The 20,833-nt window shown below is 48.0% G+C and overlaps 1 protein-coding gene across 2 annotated transcripts in view; it reads left to right on the top strand.

Moving 5' to 3' along the window:
* LOC144169481 (substance-K receptor-like) overlaps positions 1–20,833 on the top strand; it is a 340,849-nt gene that overhangs the window by 125,421 nt on the left and 194,595 nt on the right. The window lies entirely within an intron of this gene.

Below are 20,833 nucleotides of genomic sequence, written 5' to 3'. Positions count from 1 at the left end.
AATCGCGACCGAGTTTGTTCCTTATCTGCACACGCGTCCCGCGAATCTTGCTGCTGCTGCTCCTTCCATGCATGCTATTATCAAGGTGATGCGCTGTCTCTTCGGGCGGGTAACACGCGAAGCAGTTGCTTTCAATCAGCTTTGTTTGGGGACGCTGCTTTAACATGCGCGCGTAAGCGTCGTCACGTGGTATTTTTCATATTTCGCGGGTTTCCTTTATCAGTCAGAATAAATGAGTACGCAATTAGTTCGTCGCTGAAAATAGCGCAGTTATATGGCCCTCGTGGTTACCTACAAGTGCCTCATTGACATATTAGTGATTAGGACAGTATTTATCGAGTTAGATAATTAATTAGAATTAATTAATTAAGTCTCATTAATGAAAAAATTACTCTCCGCTTCTTCACAGTACTGCAAACATTATGCACCAGGTTTTCTTCGAGTTACGCAATTTCTCTTTTTTTAAATCTTGGTGCATGATAGCTGGGACACCCTGTATATATATATTTGTGTATGTGTGTGGTGTGTGTGTGTGTGTGTTTGTGAAGAAACGCATGCGTCCAGAGTGGGGACCAAACCCACGCCTTCGGATTACATCTCGGATGCCTTACCACTTCGGCTATCTGGGCGATTGTGTTTACGGCCTCTTTTTGGGGTATTTATGTTTACAATTATCTCTGAAGCTTGAGGAAGGTAGCCAGCGCCACTCTGACAACCCCGTGTTGTCAGAGTGGCCGGGGTTAATGGGACCCGCACTTTGCCAGGCTTAACAGTCTGCAGAGGCACGGGTCCCATTTCCGATTCGGTGGGGCGATTTCTTTTCTCACCTTGAAGTGTCCGATTTAACATAGCACACCAAACACGTGTGGCTTATGGGGGCAATTACCTACGCGACCAACTCATCGGTGCCTTGTCAACCCAGCACCGCAGGCCGCAGCAAGGAAGACATGTGCTGTATAAATGACACGATGTGTCAAAGCAGAAGGTATGGCTGCTACTTGGGATAAAAGAAAAAAAAGCGGTTGTCTTTTCTTTTCGAAAATTAAGAGTAAAAAGATCCTCATAGTTAGCGGAGTATCGCGATATATTTGATACATTATGAAAGTATTTCACTATACATAAAAATAAATCCTCCAAGATTATCTCTAAAACACTTTCACAATATCATAGCCTCGGGATACTGCCCAGCCCGGCCACGAGGTTTGCTACCCCTCTCAAGGGCTAATTTTGGAACCCTACTATCCTTGCTGCCACGCTTACGCGGCAGTAAGTAGGGATTCCCGGTATACGCCAGCTTTTTTTGTGTGTGCGCCCGTCTGGTAAAGACGAGCGTTGTCCTTGCATCGTCGCCTATCCGTTGCCGCCGAAACTTTTCGTTAATTAGAGTTGCCTGCATCACGCTTTGCACTTTCGTATTCGTCCGTGCTGATGCTTTTTAAGGTATCTTTTTAGACATCTTGTCACAAGAAGTTAATGCACTTTGCGGAAACAAAGAGTGTTGGCTACTGGGGTCCACAGCGACTTTGCGGAGCGAAGCTCCTTGTGCCCAAGCACCTCATCAAGCAGTTCATGTTCAGAAGTCTGGAAACGAGCTTTCCATCGCTTTCTAATTATGCTCCCTCGTCAAAGTAAAAGGAGAAAGTTACATAGACAGCTTTACAAAGCGGTAAGCGCTAGTGGCAGCCACATTTGTGCTTTCTCTGCCTTCCAGCAGCAGGCCTAAGAAACGCTGTTGTGATGGTTTCATCCATCACAACAGCCACATTAGGCGGCCCAGCGAAGCACAGGAACATCTAAATTCAGTCAACGTGCTCAGCATAGCATAAATTTACCTCTTTACGCATTGACATCTCGAAAAGACTGCAAGCACACGGCCAGAGTAAATGTCAGAGGAGAACTTCATTTCGCGCACAAGAGACGTCGCCAACGTTTCGTTTATACTCGCGTTTACCCGGAACTAGTTTGTTGATGTGAGCAAGCTCAGCCTGGTCATCGTTCCGAGCCAGAGCAACTCTAACTTCCACAGTGCTACGGGTGGTGGAAGAGGATGATGTATATATGCGCACTATAAATATGCAATTACTCCGTCAATGCTAATAGGATTAACATATTCTTGCGGTTGATAATATTGGAGAACTTGCTGGGCAGAACCTTGTTGAAAGGAAAGCCTGCGCCCAAACTGGGAATCTCCTGAAAAGGCTGCACTATTGTATAAATGGTATTGATTGATTGGTTATGGGGTTTAACGCGCCGACGCTTCACAGGCGATGAGGCACGCGGTAGTGGAGGGCTACGAGTTAATTTTGACCACCTGGGGATCTTTACCGGGCGACGAAATGTCCAACACACGGGCGTTTTTTGCGTTTTTGCTTTTCGCCTCCATCAGAAAAGTGGCCGCCACGGCCGGGAATCGAACCTGCGTCCTTGGGCTCAGCAGCACGCATTAGCCACTGAGCCACCGCGGTGGGTTTGCATAAATGGCAGCATTGCCCCGAAGCAGATCTTTTGACATGTTTTTATGTGGTGTAGGTAGGTCCAATGGAGCGTCGGTTGATTGATTTTGACCCAACTGTTCGAATACCCGTCTTGCTCTTGGGGCTTACTACTTCGATGTCAAATGGACAATAGGGTCATACGCAAAAAATGGCCTCTATTTTATACTGCGCAGACACATACCCCGAGGAACCTAATGCACAAGAGAAAGGATTTCCAGCTGGAACCAAATTACCCTCCTTGTCCACTCCAATCAGCAGTCACTGCTAAATAGACCCAGATGGGTAGCCGAAATGAAAAAAAAAAACAGCGTGTTAGGTTTTAAACCAGGTGTTTTCAGGGTCCTTTCTCAGTACCATGTAGTGTTGAAAAGATTTCGACTATATTTTTCTGTCCTCGAGGGAGGTTCAAGGATGCACACAGCGGCCGCAACAGTAAAAAGGGGGTGCGGGTTCCTCGTAGCCCCTCTTCCCGGATGTTTTCTTTGTTGTGCTACGTCCATGCCTTACTTTTCTGTCTAGGGTTGTTACATTTGATCTGTATTCTGCTTCTAACCCCGTTACCCTACGTGTCGACTCTGACTCGCATTCTTTGCTAAAGGTTCCTCAATATGCAGCTGAAAGGAAATGCCGAAGCAACGTGATTCTCATAATCTTTCCTCAGCAGCATGTTGTGTTAGAAAGGTGGATACTATATCTTTCCGTCCTCGTGTGGGACTGAAAGACAGGCAAGGCGGCTTCTACAATTAAGAGGAGGATGGGCAGGTTTTTCAATGTTACAATTGATTTCTTTATTGTGCTACCTGTCGGCCTCGCTTCCCTCTTTTGAGTAGTTAACCATTCTACCTACTGCGCCGATCCCGATATGCACTAAAAAAATAGATCAGCGTGCACTAGAGGTGCAAGGCTGGAGAAACAGCAGAGCTGGCGGCCATTCTCCCTTCGTCGGAGAGCGGTCTGTTGCACCTCGCATGGATTTCGCAACTTGCCGCTGCAAGCTTTCCATGACTAGCAGGCCGGGATCATTGTAAAAAGACCGCAGGCTTTCACATCTCTGCCAAAGTGAACCGCGCTAGCACGGTCTAGAATCCGCGGCAACCGTCTTCGTGAACTCGGCGTCTGTAGCGCGAACTCGGCGTCTGTGCTCCCCACTTCGGGCGCGAACGCATGTGAACTGTAAACGAGAACAGCATGCCAGGGATCACGTGATGAACGCTGAGCAGAGTGTTCTCGAAAGTCGAGCTGGCCGACGCCAGGCGCTCCTCACGAGGCGCACGCTCACGTGCGCTCGGTATTTTTTCTTAATATTTTTTTCTAGCTCCCCAAGTGGCACAAGTCCACGCGCAAGCCTGTACGCCTCCGCTGGACTCGTGGCTTTATACCATGTGTTGCGCAGTTACGTCACGGCTTGACGGGCGCCTGTGAGGCGAAGAAATAGTGCCTTATAAATTTGCAATAGTGAAGGCACTGAACAGCCCCATGTTTTTCGTGCCAGCATCCGGAAAATGGGCATAAATGAGTGCAGGCATTGCGTAAAGTTACGGATATGGGGGGCCCAAGATAGTGAGCGATCTAATGTAACTCTGAGAAATTTATGGTTGTGAACGTACGGTATTTCGGTGTCGTTTATGACCAAATGATTTCGGGATACATCCCGCCTCGTAAAGGCAATCGCGGCACACTTTTCGGGTGCAACAACCAAGCCGCAGGTACTAAGGTACTTTTGAATTGCAAGAAGAGCTTTCTGCAGTTTGGATCGTATACTTCTCCGGTTTTGGCAGAAGCCCAGACACAAATGTCATCAACATGGAGAGATATGTTGACACCTTGGGGTAGCACTTTCATGATGCGGATGAGACAGATGCTAAACAGCACAGGACTTAGGACTCCGCCTTGAGGGACGCCCTGTGTAACCTCATGCCGCTTTGTGTCGCCTTCATTGGTGGTAATATAGACATACCGATTATGCAAGTAGTTACAGAGCCAAGTGGGCAACCGCCCTCGTAGCCCTACAAACGTCATTTCCCTTCGAATAGCTTCATGAGAAACGCTATCGAAAGCCGCCTTGATGTCTAGGAACACGGCTACTGTGATCTTTTTCGCAGCCTTTTGCCGATGAATGTTCCTCACCAAAGCAATGACGTTGTCCATGCTGCTTCTTCCTTCTCTGAACCCTGACATCTCTGGGGGATACACGTCTCTGTCCTCAAGATCCCAGACGAGTCGCTGAAGCACCATTTTCTCCATTACCTTCCCTATGCAGCTTAGTAAAGGAATAGGGCGGTAAGAGTTGATGTCGGTTGGCGGTTTTCCTGGTTTAAGGACCGCTACTAGGCGACCAACTTTCCAGCTTGCTTCCACGCGGCCTGTCTCCCACTACTTGTTGTAGTGGGAGACAGGCCAAAGGGTGTTACCGCCAAAGGGTGTTACCGCCTAGATGTCGCAAAGCTGAGTATGTAACGCCATCGGCGCCTGGCGAAGAAGGCAGGTTAACGGACGCTAACGCTGTGATTAGCTCATGCACAGTGAATAATTCATCCATGAACGCAGCATTCGTAGAGGACAGCCAATCAATCAGGACCTCTGAAATCACTGCAGAGCTCAAGGGAGCTGTAACATTGGCGCAAAATTCGTCAGATACGTCCAGTTCACTGACGTCACGCTGGAGAGCTATTGATGAGTAAGGATGAGCTTGACTCGGTGTTGCTCTCAGGTTGCGGAAAACTTGCCAAATGCGAGTCAGCGGTTTGCGGGGATCAAGTTTGGAACAAAATTCTCTCCAACGCTATCTTGCAAGATTATTCAAGTGCTTCTGAATGCGCTTGTGGGCATGTCTTGAAGCTCGAATGTCATCTGGTGGCAGCGTTTTTCTCGCACGGTTCTCTGCTCTCCTGCGAATCGCGCGAAGGCGTTCATACTCCCCGTCCACTCGTGCCCACGCATTTGGCACCAAGCTCCGCCGTGTTGACTGTGACTGGACCCTGACAATAGCTTCCGCCAGCTCTTCGTTCGTAGACAATACGCCAGCATTATCCTCCAGCATGTCTCGGAAGGTCGTCCAGTTTACAGTTGACAGTGGCCGCTTGATGGTACCGCCGCGAACTCCATCTATCATGGTGTACGTTGGGATGTGGTCGCTGCCAAAGCTTTCAATGTCTCGATACCAGGATGCGATAGGCAGCAGCGAAGTAGACACCATAGTCACATTCAATACGCTTGAAGCCCTGCCCCTAAAGAACGTGGAACAACCACTGTTGAGCACTGCTAGTCCTGCTTGGCTGGCCACATCGAGCAGACGATTTCCCCTTGGTGTCGTCTTAAAACTGCCCCAAGCTGGATGGTGCGCGTTGAAATCCCCCGTAAACAAGAGCGGTGGCGGTGTTGTGTCCAAGAGGGCTTGCAGGCGCTTAACGTTAAACTTTGCCTTAGGTGCAATGTATCCTGTGATTACAGTGAAAGCCACCTGATTGTGCTTCACCGTTGCCGCGACATACTCATTCGAGTCATCTGGTTCCACATTATGCACTAGAAAAGTTAAGTCATTACGAATTGCAAGGAGCACTCTGTTGTTTTCTGAGATCGTCAAATATCGATACAGAGAGTATCCCGAAAGACGGACATCCCGACGCAGTCTGGATTCTGAAATGGCGACGAGTGGGAACCTGTGCTTATTGATGAGTTGCCTAAAGTCAGACAACCGAGATGATAGTCCGCAGGCATTCCACTGGATCACTGTTGTCTGATTCAGAAGAGTTTGCATTGGCACCGTCATAGCACTCCCAATAGAAGTTACAGCCAGTTTCGAAGGAAGGGGGTAATGGTGTCAAGTAAAGGAAGAATAGCACGAGTCACAGGAGACGTGAAAGGTGCTAGAACTGACCGTACGGTGTCAATGAGGAAGAGTATTGATGAGCCAGAGTTCGTAGACAGTTGCACGCTTTGCCGGCTCATGCGGTCTTGGCTGGCACGTGTCTAGGCGTGCTGCCGTGAGGCAGCAGGAGCGGTGGGAGGGGTTGGAGCTTGTGGAACTTGATCAGGCGTCTGCGGTGGCAGCGGTGGGAACTCAGAGAAGTCAAAATCGGTATTCTGACTTTGCCTCTCTTCTGTTGTTCGTTTGATGTCGCGACGCGTGGAGCGTTTCTTCGATGAGACCACTGCCTTCGCTGCCTTGTAGTCCACTTTATTTTGGCTCTTGCACTTATAGATTCTTCTCTTTTGTCGAAACGTCGGACAAAAGTTGAAGTCAGCCTCAGGAGTCCTGTCAGAGTTTGGACAGCGCTTCTCAGTGGAAGTACAGGCCTTCAGCTCATGGTCGTCTCCACAGCGGGGGCAGCGCAACTTGCGCTTGCACGTTCCAGCGATATGACCGAAACGCTGACATCGCGTACACTGCACCGGCATTTCTTCATAGTCGTACACCTTGTGTCGAGTGTATCCCAGTATGACATATTCAGGTCTCGTGTCAGTAGTAAAAATAATCTCTATAACCTCTGACGTTCCCATGCGTCGCGCCGATCGTTCTGTCGTTCTCTGCCGCATGCTCTCAAGTATTTAAATGTCAGTGATGGCCTGAGGTACTCCCCTGATACCTCCAACAGCACAGCTTGCTGGGCGAGGTTCATAGACACGCACGGGAATGTCCCCGATCGCTGTTATTCGCAGGAGGCGTTCAGTAGCATTGGTATTTCGTGTGTCTATAGCCATTAGGTTGAGCCTGTAATTTGGTCGCAGATGCAGCACCCCGTCCGGTGCCTTGCCTTCCAGGCTTTCTTTCAGGGACAGTGGATTGAAGCGAGTAATCATTTTTTTTTTAACCCAGCCGCTTTAAGATAACAGTAAGCCCATGCTTTGGGGCACTTGGAGCTGGAGCTACGACCGACAGAGATTTTTTAGATCCTCGACGTCGTTTCGGAGGCACAACAAGTTGAAACTTCTCCTCGTTGGAGGGGAGTGTGCCGTCTTTAGCGTACTCATAGGTCATGCTGGTCGAAGACTCGGAGAAGATTGAGCTTATGTCGTGATCCATGCCATCAGTGGTGATGTCAGCGCGTGTGGCCGCAATCGCATCCTGTGGTGCAATCCCCGTAGAGAGCAAAGTTGCAGGAGGTTGGAGGAGCACACTCTGTGAAGCATCAGAAGTGGACGGTAGGCCTAGCGCCCCAGGGGCAGCTGCAGCCATCGAGCCAAGATGTGTAGCGGGCGGGTTGGGAAGCCCCGGAGGCTCCGCGGAGCCCGCGGGCAGCATCGCGAACGTTGGAGAACACTGTTCTAACCACGTTGTCGGTGTAAAGACTTGAGTTCGCACAAAATGATTCAGTAAACGCAGAGCGGACGGAGCACCACTTTACTTTGTCGTCGTCGTTTTTCCATAGAAAAGGGGACATCCATTCACTCGATGGAGGGACGAAATAAGAAAATTCTGAGGCGAAGATTGGACTCGGGCATCTCAGGATTACAGCGGTTGAAAGGCAATCGGGAAGCTTTCGTTCTGCAGTGGAACTACGTAGGATGATGATGATGATGATGACGATGATGATGATGCGTGCTTTAAATCACCACCGGAGACACCATGGAGATGAATGTACATTAGTACACGATCGCTTCGACCTGCTTCCACATCAACGCGCCAATGCGCCGCGATCAGCGACTGGGCGGAAACAAAGGGGCAACATCGAGAGAACTTGATGCTTTGCCATGATAGAGGGTGTGGTCACCGGTGTTCATTACTGGCATCCTATTCTGATGACGAAGGTCAAAGAGGCGCCTCCATTTCACTGGCATTTCATGGTTGCCCCAGGACGGGTGGTACGCATTGAAATTACGTTAGGTTATGTGGAGGCTGTAAATGTCCTAAGCCTGCTCAAAGGGAAATGTACAGGGTCGTCCACCCTTGGTGCGAACACGGCGAAGCGTGGCCGTGCTCCGCGCAGCGCCAGCGCACAAGCCGCAGCTGCGGATCAAAGCCGAGCGCCGCAGTCGCACAGCGCCTTGGAGGCAAGGTTTCGTGTCGTCTGCTAAAAGAGTGGGAGCGCGCCGTTCTTGCTTTGCTGTGAAGTACGCATAACTCTCGGCATGCTTGCAGCTTTTTAGAGCGACGCGACCGCGTTGCAGGAAAGCGCACTTCACTTACTTCAGCGTTTGTGTAGTTTCTGCGTACAACAATTGAGCGTTCCCTCTTTTCAGTTCCACGATCCCAATTATATGCATGCATTGTTTAAAAAAGTTCCTGACTGTTTTGGTCCGCGTTAGGGTGTAACGCCGCAAAATGGCTCTGGCTGAAGACGCTGTAGAAAAGGGCTCCGGATAACCACGCAAGGCTGTTCAACATGCACTTATATCGCTAGCAAACGCGCTCTCTTGCATTTCGCCTCTACTGTAAAGTGGCACCTGCTGCAGGATTTCAAATGGGTTTCCCGGCTCAGTATATCCAAGCTCCCAAATCGCTGAGCCACCGCGGGGGAGCATTCTCAGTACTTGAGTGCACTCTGGAAGTAAGGACGGCCACGGAGCAAAACTTCATTTTCTGCGTGGACTCTCTAAAGCAGATGGCCATAGGCCCGGATATGGCGTCAAGCTCGCTTTTTTATCGCAGTGTTCAGATGCTCAGTCTCGGTCGGAGGCACTTGCGGGTTGCTCGATGCAGCTTCGAATGGGACCAACGAACTCATGTAAATCGCCAAAAAATGCCGCCAGTATGAAAAAAAAAATCAGAATGTGTTCAGCGTACAATGGAAGTGTTTATTGATATCTAAGACATTTCTTGCATTATTAGGCAGGCTGAATGACAATGTATCAATCATAGTTCTGAAAAGTCTTATAATGGGTCAGTTGATCTCCTGGTCTCCATTGAAGGTTTTCCGCCACCACAGATCTTTCTCGTGTCAGGCGTAATGTAGCGCAAAGCATAGACATCAAGCCTGGTGGTGAATCCTCGTGGTGTAAATTACACCGAGCCCTCATCCGCAGCGTCTCTTATTAAACCACACCAAACCAGTCCTGAAATGTTTGCAGCAATACATGCATTTAACTGGGATCGTGACACTGGAAAGAGGAAGCGCTCACTTGTACGCAGAAACTACACAAAGCGCCGCAGTCAGTGAAGTGCGCTTTCCCGCAAGGCGATCATGGTGCGCTAAGGGGGCTACAAGCGTGCCTGGAGTTAGGCGTGCTTCACGCTTCACAGCAAAGCAAGCACGGCGCGCTACCGCTCTTTAGCAGACGACAGGAAGCCCCGCCTCTAAGCCCCGGTGCGCTTGCGCAACATAGCTTTCATGTGCGGCCGCGGCTTGTGCGCTGGCGCTGCGCGGAGCACGGCCACGCTGCGCCGTGCTCGCACCAAGAGAGGGCGAGCCTGCACAGTCATGAACAAATGAAATGCGAACACGAAAGTATGAACCAGAACGCGTAAAACTGAAGAATACTGTTCGTTGAGGTCCAACATTGGCGCGCTATTGGTATATTTGGAAAGCCGCATTTCCCAACTCCGTTCTTGTAACTAAGCTACGCGTCATTTTGCTTTTCTTGGAAAGAAATCGCGCTATTTGTGTGTTCCGGAACGCAATCACATTTTTCATTCCAGTATATTTCGCAGATTGCATTTTTTCGGGGTAGAACCTTATTTACACCGTTATTCCGCGAATTTGTTTCCTTCGGCGCAACAATCTGTCATTCATGTGCAGTGTGGTGAACAAGACCCTTCGAACGTTTTCAAAGTGTAGCTCCTAGCAATTCAGATATATAGGCTTGGTTTTGTAGATTTCGCTGCCTACCCGCCGCGGTGGCTCAGTGGCTATGGCGTTTGTGCTGCTGAGCCCACGGACACGTGTTAGATTCCCGGCCGCGTCGGCCGCTTTTCTCATGGAGGCCAACAGCAAAAAAAATTCCCGCGTCTTCCCGCGAGGGGAACACGAGTAAATGCAGAGCATTGGGGGTCGTTAACGCCGCGTAAAGTCGCGTTAGGGTGGGTAGTTGGGTCGTAGTTGAGTTGGTGTTGGTTTGGGGTAGAGAGAGGAGAGTAAAGTCGCGTTAGGGTGGAGCGAGCATCAATTAAGGAAGGAAGGAGCAACGCAGTGACTTAAGCACGAGCGACCGCTAGCCGCTTTATATTTGCAGCGCGCGCAGTAGAGGGAGAGCAGTACGGGGGGGAGAGCGCGCATGCGCAAGCAGCGCGCGCCCTTCCACGCCCCACCGCGCTGCTATCACGCACCTGTTACGCCGAGACCGCGACGGAGCGAACGGGCCGACTACGACGCATGCGCGCGCCAGCTGCTGTTGAGAGAGAGGAGGGAAGGAGCAGAGGCACACCTGCTGCGGACGCGGAGCTGTGGACGCCGTCCGACGCAGGAAGAGGCGAGGCTAAGAAATGCTCTGCATTTAAAACACCCGTGTGTTCGAGATTTCGGCTCATGTTAAAGATCCCCAGGTGGTCAAAATTATTCCGGAGCCCTCCACAACGGCGCGCCTCATCGCCTGTGTAGCATCGGCGCGTTAAACCCCACAACCAATCAGACTTCGCAGCCTGGTAAATTTTGGCGAAGCGATAATAGCGTGTTGCTCTCCGCGACAGATTCGGCACTGTCTACACTTTTATGCGGTTTTACGCAAACTCGAAAAGATGTTTCGGCGTTAAGAGAATGCATAGGAAAGAATGCTAACGTGATTCTTTGGACGTATCCCGTACATAAATTCCGCCACAGCATCATATACTATGAAGTACTTACATAAATGCACTGCATTTCTATACGACTTGGGCGGTTTCTTTATCTTGGCGGTATGTATATGTGGTCTCTACCGCAGGTCGAGGACATGAATAAATCTCTCCTATCCGATTCGGCATGACCGCGCGAACGAGACCAAGCCGCCATCAAAGCAATAGTCCCGCGGAATCCCTCTTTCCTGCCGGTACAGTGAGCGCCTATCGGTGCGCCCGTCTGGAAATAAGCCCAGCGTCACCACGGAAATGCGACCGCAGCTGATATGTCTGCAGCACTATTGTTTCCAGCTCCTGGCGAAACGTCTGCGTCGTCACAGCAGTTTAGCCGACCTTCTTGTCTGTGTTATCAATAAGCACGTGATACAGTAAAGGGGGAATATTTGGACACTTACTCTGGCGGATTTCGTCACCGTTGGGTATGTTGCCTGCATGGCTTTTTTAAGAAAGTCAAATTTTCCAAGGATATAATATTGCAACCAACTGCTGCAATTGAACCGAGATGTTAGGCGTGGCAGACGAATCTGAGTCGAAGCGGGCCATATCTGTTTTCAGTTCAGCAATGGGGCGCCAAAAAATTTGGATAACACGAACATTTAAACTACTTAAATTTTTAAACTATTTAAAAATTTAAACATTTAAATTATTAAAAAAACTATTTAAAATTTAAAAATCTGTTTAATTTACCCAAAATACTTCAGACACTTGAGTCTTCTTACTTGCTTTGAATGCGAAATCATTATTGCAATGGGAATTGGTGAGTCAGCAGTATGCCTTTGACTGCAGCTGCCACCTCCACTGGCCAATCCCCTAAGTGGGTATGTGATATAGTGGGTGCTCTTGACGTCACAAATTAATGTAAATTGGTGTATCTGCCGTCGTTTTCTGATAGTAGCTGTCATCAACATTGGCCAATGCCAGTTGAGTGAATATGCGATCAGTCTGAAGACTATTCAGAACGCCTTGCACGACAGAAAAACTTTAGTTTGAGGCTGTTAATGCGGCCTCATTCCACGAGACCATGAGACTTCATACTGAGAAGCAACGAACCGAGATAATGGTAGCTCCATGGAAGCAGCATTACGCACAGGCTATTCAAGCAGTCAAGTATCGCCAGTGGAAGCATATAGTGCTTTCGCATACCTAAGTGCACCTCGAAAGCCGTGTCCTGTTTGGCAGAGGCGCAGAGTAGTGTTTAATTTACTTGCCTGCCAACGCACGTCACAGGGGTCGTTTCTTGTATCCGCCATGTTTTTTTTAGTTGAAGGAACGAGGAATTTTGAGGCCATCTACTGCTCGCAATGCCCGATATTCCGCCTCATGTGGCACCTAATCCTTTCGCATGAACTGCCACAAGAAATCTGGACGAAGCAGTGAGCAAACAACCTTGGACGGATGGGTGACATTTAGACGATCTACTGACCAGGCCAAACGTGACAGACGCATATAGCGCGTTCACTGGCGGACGGATAATGGGATTGGCACTCAGAACAGCCACGGGAAAAAATAACACGCACTGGTCGGAATGAAACGCGGCCGTTACAGGCGGGGATTTGATGCTCCATCCGTTTCGCAACAAGTGAGCAAAGCGTCTAAAACGTTCTACATGAATAATTTAGCTTCACGGGCCAACTTGCTAGCGGCTTCGTTTCCTAGCACTCCTACGTGCGAAGGGACCCACTGGAAGTGAACGCTAAGGCCATTTCCATTTAGCTGCCGAAAGGGACATCGTATACTCGTTTTTTGAAAGTGGCTCTGGACGAATGGCGCATTTTAAAGACCATCAGTAAGAACATTTTCGATCCCTTTGGCGGCCACAACACCAACCCAGGTGTTACCAAAGAAGTGACGAGGACGGAGGTATCATTACGGTTCTACATCTGGACGAATTCAGCGCAAACACCGGCCTGGCTTCATAAGCTGAACCTTATCTCCTCACCTCTGTGTTCAACGTGTGGTGTAATAGGCGACGTCGGACATTTTTTCATGGACTGCCGAAAGCATGCACCGGAGCGGTCAGCTTTGTTTAAATAACTTCGAAGGAGAATCAGCCAGCGTGCCTTTTTGGACGATGTCATATTACCTAAAGGACATTGGATTACAAGGAGAGACCTTCTGCGACTGCTCCTCTAGTTTTTGAAGGACATGCGATTCGTTGTGATTTACCGCGCATAGAGTTCAAAAGGCGCTGATAGGGAGGAGCAATTGCCGGCATACAAAGCAAAACTAGGCCCGCCCGTGAATTAACGCCACCACCCACCGACCAACCAACCAATAATTTAGCTGCAATTAGTCTAAAAAAAAGAAAGCGGAGTGGACGTACTTGAACAACTGGTTTCAAACAGTCAGTAAAGAAGTACGCAAGTTACACAGCAAAATATGTTTGTAAGTTGCAGCTTTTCAACAGACCTTCCAACATTTTGAAAAAAGTATGTGAGCGGCTTAAATAATTGTAATAGAATAAATAAATCTGAAACAGTGAAACAAACTTAGAAGCAGAATTACGGCGAATGTACCTACAAAGCGATGTATTTATTCACGTCCTAGACAATACACTGCAATCGAGACCTATTAATCTTTGGGCAATTGAGCCAAAATTGGTACCCAGTTCATCCTAGGCGATGACGAATTCAATCCCTGACACATCGTGAGTCTGTGCGCCTTGGCGTTGGTCAGCAACTCTTCAAGGAATAAACGGTAGTAGATTTTTCACGCTATATTTTGTCAGTTTCCGCACGTATCCTAAACAACGCCACCCAATAAGTAGAAATTCTTAGTGTTTATCCTAACTTAACTACATCATTTGGACTTAATTTTTTTCTCATTGATTAACTGTAAGCCATATTGGGTATTATAGCAAACCATTTTTTGTTATTTTTTCGACATTGCATGCGAGTAAATTCCTTCGCAGCACACCAATGCTTACCAATGCTTATATGGTCAGTCACCCCACCTACTGTTAAAGAACAACGGGCAGTGTGGTAGAGAAATCAAAGTCTATTGCAGCCTCCGTTTCCTAAACTACCTATTAGATTTGATAATGCATTATCAACGCAGCAAGAGTCCACACTGAAGAAGCAACCGAGCTGATATTACCGCCTGTCAAACCCGACTATCTTTGAACATGAATGAATGTTACAGAACTCTATTAAACAACTTCGGAGTGGTCCGAGTGCGGTAAATTTTCCCATCGCACCTGCTAGCCAGGCGGTTGGTCAGCAATGCGATCAGCGGCAGAAAAAAAAATCACTACGAGTGCATTTCATCTCTTCTACCTTCCTGACGATAATTGAATACCGCGACTCTCCCGTGGACGAAAATTCGATTTGTGCCTTGAGAGACCCGATGATGAGCAGACAGTTTCACTCGAGAGCTTTTTGAACCCGACGCTGGTGCGGTCTTTAATCCCGGTCCCTGAACCCATGTGCCATTTGCTGAAAACTTCGTTGTCAGAGCAGCCCTCTAAGCTAAGAAAATTACTTTAGACGCCTTTACTCATTTAACATTCGCATTGGGACGCGGCGCTCACGCTGCAGACGTCAGCGCCTTATGAAAGGACGGCTCAGGAATGAAGCAATGGGCACGTACTACGCTATTAACTGTGTAAAATCACCTGTACAACAACGGCAAAATAATTATCGTGCTAAAAGCGTGCATGCGTTTTACTCTCTTGAGGTGATATTGAGAGATAAGAAGGGCTGAGTCTAATCATTCCGGCGCCACCGGCGTCGTCTGATAGTGGAACGTTTCAGCATCTCCGGTTAACCCCAATGTCCACGACAAAATCTAAAGCGATTGGATCCACACCAGCTTATGTCGCAATCGCTCCCACAAATTGAGCGTGTATTCGAATATAAGTACACGAGCACTTCCAATTAGGCATCGGTGTGACCGCCCGAAAAAAAAAAACTGGCCGCATATCTGCTGCCCCCCACACTCGAGCAGTGGGAAGCCGTGCTGTGCAGCTCGGACCCTGAGGACCAGCGACAATTGGTGGGCCGGGCACGCAAGACACCAGCCGCCGCAGGGGTCCTGTACTGCGGGCTTCTCCCTCTTTCATGCGCGAACCTCCTCTTACTTGCAATAAATGTTTTGCCACCATCCCCGCCACTTCGCTGCAACTGCCATCGAGGGATGATAGTCTAACTCTCTTCTCTCCCCCACCACGCACCTATCACGCTCTTTACCTCCCGTTCGGTCCTCCTACGATAAACACGGAGCAGGTTGGCTAAATTCAATTAAATTTTCCCCCGTTCAACTTCTCGCGCCATCAACTGGTACCTTTTGTTACGGTTGAGCTCGGAACACTGCAACGAGCTCGCGCGAGCTCGCGCGAGCTCTTTTTGTATTTTTGAGTCAAAATATTGTTCTCAAAGCGTATTTGTTTTATTTCCTATCGGAAATGTCAAGCAAACATTCGTATTCAATTAAATGAACACTGCGAATGCGAACCGTTCATTGGTGCTTTACCTGGAATATGCCTGACGGTTTCATTTTGCTCAAAAATGTTGACAAGTGTATAAGTATGTTTCCAGATTTAATGGTTCGGAAAGGTTTTCGCTAAAGAAACTTCTCGTTCAAAACCTGTTTCAACTTTTAGCGGATGACTGAGTCGAGGGATAGACACAGAAACATATACACCCTACCAGGCAGGCAGGCAGACAGACAGACTGACAGACAGACCAAATTTTTGGGGTTTAAGTAGCCCAAGAAAGACTGCCGCCTTTAATGGAAAAACCTAGTGCATGACGTGAGCATTGGCTGCACAACCTCCACTCGGGCCCGCAGCGGTCCGTGTTTGAAGCGCCTTTCTGACAGGTGCGGGTACTCGGCGGCCGCAGGGCCTCACGTGCCAACGCCGATAGCGCTCCCCTTTTAGCGCTGCGCAAACACAGAAGAAATGTTTTCCGAACGTCTAAAGGCGGTGCCAGCAAGCCACCCGCTCAATATCGGCTTACCTTGAACAACCCTGTGACTCTGAAAGCAACCACGCCAAAGGTTCACGCCCACGAAAAATGGCTGCACGTTTCAGAACAAACGAAAATCATTCAAAAAGACGGTGCATTTTATGTGTATCTTTTCTTGTCTCGCTCTTCAGTAATGATTACGCGTGTAGAAAATCGGAGGAGGGGGGGGGGGGATATGGGCACGGCCAGGAGTTTTTTTGGCGCAACATCGATCTTAATCCTTGTGCAGACGTAGGTGATATATGAACCGGCCCACCATAACGTAGCAACTGTTGCGGCCGAATTTGGTGGTTTTTTATCGCTCACACTATGACTGTGGCTGTACTCGGCCTCACGTTTTGGCGTCTCACCAACGTATGCGTTGTTATTGGCTATGATTTATGCAGAATCCTTCGGGAATGCGACAACCTATCTGGGCATTCTCACTATAAATTGTAGGTGCACGAGAACACGTGCATGCAGTAACTGCTCAGCCCTCAAAACAAAACCTCAAAACAAGAAACAACTCAACATTTGAATGATTATCTCCAGAAGGAAGATGAAGGATGAAGCAACTGCAGCAATAAAGTAGCATACGGGGCACATGCGACCTTTTCTCATTTCCTGTCCCGCCTGTTGTGACCCCTTTTTGTGTACACGCATCTGCAAGCGGGTCAGGGGGTATTTAAAGCGACACTAACGACTAAATAACTTTTTGTTCTTTTCGAAATATCATACGTTCCGTAGCTGTCTCGGATTTTGTTCGACGACCAACGATGCCTTCTTTGCTGAGAAATAAGTATTTAATGCTGGCATTTTCCTCTCCCGTTACTATTACACTTTTTTGTGACGTCAAGGAGCTAGTCCCAAAAAGCTCAGAGCAAGTCATAGCCCTGTTTTCGACTTCAGTCGGTTGTCGCCATCTTCCTGGGTGTCTGCTCTCATTGGCTTTCACTTTCGTCGCAAAGAAAAGAGTTGTTTTTAACGCCATCTTGGTATGGCGGCGACAAGGCAAATTTGGTCATTAAGCCCCGCTACCGATAGGCGTGACACAGGCGGAGCTTTCCGAGGAGGTGCTTCCGCCTGGTAGCAGGGGTAGAAAAAGGCGTAATTTCTATTTGCAGTTGTCGGCCGTCTCTTTTGACGCCGATGGGGATAATAATGTATAATTTTGCGACTGGCTGTTGCATGTATATGTGCTAGTGGTAAGTGGGTAACGCTAGCCTCTTTTGATTGCGCTCGTATGCAAAGCGAAACATTTCAACGAAATTGAGAGTTAAAACAAAGACCGTGGCATATGCACCCGCAATCGTGGCGTATGCACCCGCTCTCGTCCTGCGCTAAACGGTGCCAATCGTGCTTCCTCTTCTTCCACCAGCACCCTGCGCGTACCCAAAACAGGTGCTAGTGAGCCCTCTGACCAAGTTGCCAATGTTCTTGTCTTATATACCACAATTTCCTCATCATGTGTACATTATCATTTGTGCTAGTTCAGGTGACCTCAATCATCATCATCGTGGGCACATAGTCATCATCACCGCTTGGGTTGTTCCAACTACTGAGCGCCTAAATAAACGGTCGTCCCACCCGTTTTCTCCTAATACAGTCGACTCTCGATAGTTCGAGGTCGCTTAATTAAATTTTTCGTAACTGGAAGTGATGTTTCGGTCCAGGCAACTTTACATGCGATTCAATACAAGAAATCGCTGTCTAATTCGAAGCTAAAACCCATTATATCGGCTAATTGGAAGTTTTTAAGTGCGAAAACACCGCCGTGCTTTGCACTATGTCGGCGCCATTGCAACTGAGGCAGCGCACAATCGTAAACGGCAGGTCAGCTGGGACTCACGCCAGCGCACGCCTCTGGCTTTTTTCAGGTACTCAATCTTCTTTGTTGCGCACATATCAGTGTGAGCAGTTTCCGTGGCGGACGCTTCAGGCTTCGAATTTGGCGATAAGACCGAACTGTCAGGGCAGTGTCGTACGCTCGAACTGCCGACGAAAGTCGAGATTCTGAACAAAATCAAGAATGGAGGCGTGTGCGGAATAATGCCGATGCCGTTATTGTGTGTTCTGTTTAATTAGAAGTTCGGTTAATTCGCAGTTTTTTGCGATCCTCGTGGACTTCCTATTAACGGGCATCGGCTGTATGTATACTGTAATAGTTTAACTATACTTTGAACATACATTAAGATCTTTACAACGTTCAAATCCCCACGGTATTAACTGAAACTTCCTTGCTATATATAGCAGTTTCCTTTGAATCTACGAGCTGGCGATTATTCTACGAGCTGGAGATTAGTTTGACCCACATACCATCATCTCGGAACAGACAGTGTTACGAACGCTGACTGCGAGGGTAAAACGAAGAATCGAAAGGAGCTAACGTGAATTACAAGGTTGACGGCCGCGTTTGTGCTCGTAAGCAAATGCGACGTACATTTGTGTTCGGAAATCAGTAAGACAAAGAACGCCGGTGAGCGCGTTAGTTCGCGGAAACAAACGCATTTACCGAAGTAGAGCAAAACGATGTTTATTTGATGCATTTTTTCAGGCAGTTTTCCGACATGAATGACGAATGGGATCGTTGCAAAGACAGCACCACGCACAAAAGGGCATAGCAATCGAAGGAATAAGTTTACGTAGCCTCCAGCGCTTTCAAGATTGAACTTTGAAATATTGAACGGTGCACGCTATATGGCAAGCATGAAATAAAATGGGCGCAGAAAAAGAAACAGTACGTGTGTGCCCCAGATGACCTCCCCAGGACATCCCCTGGAGTTGGGAAGTTCACCTCCTGGTACCAGCAAACGTTCTTTATAACTTCAGTATAATCCGAACGTCAAGCAAAGATCGAGGCTGTGAGATCTTCCGAAAATAACTCTGAATGTCGATGACATGCAGGGACTCCGGTCCAGCACAATATTGTGTGCTTCACGACGAAGCTGTTCATTTTCGCCCAAAAAATGAACAAATAACACAAATTTCCTACCGTTTATTTTTGGAAGCTTGCGCGCTAGGCAGGTTGCTGCGTGAACACGATACATATTGTCAGTGGAGCCTTTTCTCTGGTCGGATTTTGTGACTCGCTTCGATAGGATTTCAGGTCTGCTATTCGTTTTCGCTGCCAGGTTTTCGATGAAACTAAAAAGAAAAGAAAACGTGACGTGAGGCACCCATACAGCTTGGTGCTCGTATTCTTTTCGACAGGCTCAGTACTGCCTCACTATATATAGCAATCTAACTTGTTTGGAATAAGGAAATGTAAGATGTAGATGTCCGGGATTTAAGTTCAGGGTGGCCTGAGAAACCAGAAGTAGAACCAACCACAGAACCGTATTTTTGCTTCTCAAATGGCGGGTAGGCATTCCTGACATGAGGCGCTTGTCGTAGAACCAATTAGGCTAATTTCGCTATGAATTGGTATTACTGTTAGGTACTCAACACTCAAGCTTCCGCGCCACCCGCCGCGGTGGCTCAGAGGCTAAGGCGCTGTGCTGCTGAGCACGAGGAGGCAGGTTCGATTCCCAGCCGCGGCGGCCACTTTTCTGATGGAGGCGAAAAGCAAAAACGCCCGTGTGTACGAGATTTCGGCGCACGTTAGAGATTCCCGGGTGGTCAAAATTAATACGGAGCCCTCCACTACGGCGCGCCTCATCGCCTGCGTTGCGTCGGCGCGTTAAACCGTATACAATCAAATCAAAGCTTCCGCGCACCGGATCCCCTTCATGTGATTCCTCGGCCACCATAGCATGCGGATGTCTACAGGCCCTCATAAAAATCTTTACCGAGATTTAATAAACTTGTTATAGATATTGCTCAAAAGAATCCTATAAACTTTTTGTCAACATTCTATAGAATATTTCTATTGAGTTTTCATTACAAATTGGCCACCGCGTTTCAATTAAAAGTCTATAGAGCCAAGTCAGTAGGCCTTATCGGTTCTGAATTTAGTTTCTTGTGAGTTTCTTATGGGGTTTTTCTAAATATATTCAATAGGTTTTCTATGGAGTTCTTACTGAGTACAGTCGCAACTGCCTGTTGCGTGGAAATCAGGTTTGAATAAAGTTTCTGACGGATTTTTATTAAATTTATGGCAATTACATTTTATAAAATTCCTATTGAGTATAGTCGCAACATTGTGTGGCGTGTTAATAAAGTTTGAATAGAATTTTTGATGAGTTTTTCTTACATTTGCCTGGATTAGTTTTCTTAAAATTATTATTGAGTATGGTCTATCAACCTGTTGCGTTTGAGTCAGCTTTGAATACAGTTTCTGACGGGTTTCTATTAAATTTATCTGAATGAAATTTCTATAAAATTCTTCTTGTGCCCAGTCAACGTATGAGCTAGGTCTGAACAGAATGTCTGATGAGTTTTTATTAAATTTATCTCTATTACCTTCCTATAAAATTCTTATTGAGTATAGTCGTAATATCCTGTTGCCTGTGAGTCAGGTTTTCTGGGAAGTTTTAACGGAGGAGCTTTGCAGGGGCTCGAACTCTCCGGCGGTGATGTCTGCCATCCAAGGCGCCACCGCTCCCAAGTGCTCCCAAGACGAAGTGATGGGACGTCCATCGCGCGATCTCGGTTGATGAGGCGGGGCAGGCGGTTCTATAGCACCCCACATATATGCACCGATAAGCTACCAGACCTCCGTGGGTGGGCTATAGAAACGCAGTAGA

The sequence above is a fragment of the Haemaphysalis longicornis genome, unplaced genomic scaffold (assembly GCF_048455015.1).
Source record: "Haemaphysalis longicornis isolate Haplotype H1 unplaced genomic scaffold, Haemaphysalis longicornis Haplotype H1 scaffold_1, whole genome shotgun sequence".
Taxonomy (NCBI): domain Eukaryota; kingdom Metazoa; phylum Arthropoda; class Arachnida; order Ixodida; family Ixodidae; genus Haemaphysalis; species Haemaphysalis longicornis.
This window is presented reverse-complemented; position numbering and strand designations above follow the sequence as displayed.